We start from the raw sequence: 2975 nt of genomic DNA, 5'->3' as shown, positions 1-2975 counted from the left end.
TACTCAACAAAGATTTTTAAAAACCACTAAATTAAATATTTAACATTTTTAACAATTTTAACATTTTTTTTAAAGCCCTCTTTTAGGGCTACGTTGAAAGATTTTTCGAAAACTCATTCCTGTGGCACATGAGGATAATGCTATTTTACCTCTCACGGTGTCCAGGATTTTTTCCATCACGTATCATAGGAAGAACACTATCAGAAACAGTCTGATTGAGTAAAATCATTGTTGAGTAATCTCAATGAGTAGGAGTAGAATTGATATATGCCTTACTCATTAAAATAGTGTGTCTTTTCCATTTAAAATAACAAATGGTATAGTACTCAGACTGGATATTTAATTTTCTTATAAATAAATGTATGCTTAGAAATGTATATATTAATAAATTATACTTCTAATTAAAATTTACTCCTGAAACAAATAAATATATGCATTATTTGTGATGTGGTAGTTTAGGTAGTAGTAGGAGGAACTTCATAGCCTACATTGTGTTAGATAGAAGTAGGACACGCAAGATAGGAGGGATCTTATTTCTGCTACCTAATCACTTGGGAATAAAATTTAAAGTTTTATAAGAAACTCCTATAATGATTGGCATAAAAGTAGGGTAGCGTTCCCTCTCCCCCCACTGTCGCCCCCTCCAAGAAAAGAAGTCCCCTGTCACCTCAGGAATGCCCACCAAATAATAAGTAAATAATGAATTATATGGCTGGCTGGCTGGCTATATTGAGCTGTTTTGTTCTTAGGGGGAAATGGCGTTGCTTCTAACACAGAAAAGAGTCTCTGCTGAATTAAAATCTTTCTCTGCAGCAATATCTATTGAGAGGTGCTGACTGTTTTGCTACAGCATGCAACTCAAAAGTGGCTGGAAATATGCAGCTTTGGGAGTCTACAGATCATTGCAGGAGCTAAAGGTCTAGTCATTTTTTTTTTTTTAACAAAGGTAATCTGCAGCAGCTGGTAACCGTGGAAGTCTGCACAGGTTTGTGCCAAGAATATGCCTGTGTGAAGGGTTATTGTGAGTATAGGATTAAGGTCTTTTTGTTTTGTAGTAGGGTAAATTTGATGCAAACCAACAGAATGGGAAATGAGATACAAAGATGCAATAATGTATTATGCTTATAGTGAATTTCTAAAGTCTGGATTTGTTAGTGAGATGATACAGGTATTTCAGTTTCAATAGGGAATTGTTGAAAACACATCAAAATCCATCATTTGTAAAGTATTTCATCATATTTGTTTTAAAGTTTTATTTTCCCTTCTTTATTTCAACCAACCGTATATCTCAATAAGATTTCTGCTCAAGAGTAAACCACCTGTTTAAGAAAATTATGAAAGAATTGCTAGACAACTTGATTATCTGAATTAAAGAGAAGTTGGAAAGTGTTAACATTTTATACTTATCACAAAAACTTTTTTGAACTAGAATTTTAAAAGTAATTATTGCTTTAAGAGATTTTTAGGTCCTAGCCAATGTAACTATGACCTCCATATACTTAAGGATAAAATATTTAGAAAGCTTGATCTAAAGCCGTAGTCCAGGCTAGGATTCCATTATAGTTACAAGAATTGGTTGATGTTATTTATGGTCCTTCATGACCTTTATCAGAGTTAGAAGATGAGAAATCAGATGAAAGCATGATTTTAAGCTACATGGAAGGCAAAATGCCTGCATCATTGACTTAAAGTATGTTGTCATTTTTGCAGTTGAAAGTACAGCTACCCATCAGCCTTTAGTTGGTCTTTGCTCTACCTGATTAAAATCCTGTCCTTACAGTTGTCAGGTTAACAGAACAGGTTTTAAAAATTAGTGTAAGTTTTCAAACTCCAGTTGCTGATGTTTAGTTTTGTCATGTAGGGATTTAGAAGTATTTGTATATTTGGGTTTTGTCATGTTGCATATCCGTTTAGATCTGTGGACTCCATTAGTTCCAAACTGTAACTCTATAAGACTGCTGATTTGATATTTAGCAGTGACCATATGTGGACTGCACTATAAATATTGTGCTTCTTGGAGCTGAATGGTGTAGCATTACTATATGGCTTTTCTCTCTAGTCTTCATTGTGTCATCTGTAGTGAGCTATAGATTTTTTTGTTTTGGGACTTTTTACAACTTGTTGTTTGCATGGGTTCACCTAGTAGCATTTGGTTCTTGCTTATAGAGTCTTTAATACACAATCAGCAAAGTTTACAATCCACTCAAGAGACTTACATTTTTGTCACTGTTGAAAATGGGCCAAATGATGTAAATTGAATGTGGCAGTCAACTAAAAGAAAATTCACTATGGAATTAATATTCATCCAGTCATTGACATACCTGTAGTATAGTTTTCTCTTGAGACGTGATATTTTGTTTCTTATTATAAAAACTTGTAGTCAGCTCCATATAATAAAGTAAATTTTATCTGTGTTTTGGCAGGCTCCCATCATATAAATTGGTGGTGCTGTTGCCAAAATGGTCATTGTTACTCTGGTGGTATACAGCTTCATGGAGCAGAGAGATGTTCCTGGGAAAGTTTCTAGTTGATATTTAATTAATAAATAAAAATGCTGAGGAATAGCTGAAACAGTTAATAATGAGGTATTTTTAATTGCTGATGTTATATTTTTAGCATATTGGTAGTTGTTTATAATATACATTTCTTGCCTTCAGAAGTCTTCCCATTTAAAAATTATATCCCTCTTTCAAATTTAATAGACAGGAACAAAGGATAAAAGTGTAACATTTAAGAGCAGAAATAGGAAAAAACAAATAAAGACCAACTGAGGTAATCTAGATGAAAAAAGTTTAGATTTTCAGCTCAGCTTTGTAGTTTAACCAGAATTAGAACTTCATTTCTAGCCAAAGAACATACTCCACTGCCACCATTTTGGGGTTTTGAGCAGAGAGAGTAACAAATAGATGGGAACTCTTTATGAATTATGTAGAAAATCAGCTTTTTGCTTCCCACTCTTGGTCAAAATTCAGTTG

The 2975-nt window shown here is 33.4% G+C and overlaps 1 protein-coding gene across 1 annotated transcript in view; it reads left to right on the top strand.

The window, feature by feature from the left end:
• GPATCH8 (G patch domain containing 8) overlaps positions 1-2975 on the top strand; it is a 110412-nt gene that overhangs the window by 998 nt on the left and 106439 nt on the right. The gene's annotated exons all lie outside the window — the stretch shown is intronic.

The sequence above is a fragment of the Propithecus coquereli genome, unplaced genomic scaffold, assembly GCF_000956105.1.
Source record: "Propithecus coquereli isolate 6110/MARCELLA unplaced genomic scaffold, Pcoq_1.0 Scaffold598, whole genome shotgun sequence".
Classification (NCBI taxonomy): Eukaryota; Metazoa; Chordata; class Mammalia; order Primates; family Indriidae; genus Propithecus; species Propithecus coquereli.
Note: the sequence above shows the minus strand (reverse complement) of the source record. Positions and strands in the feature narration are given on the sequence as shown.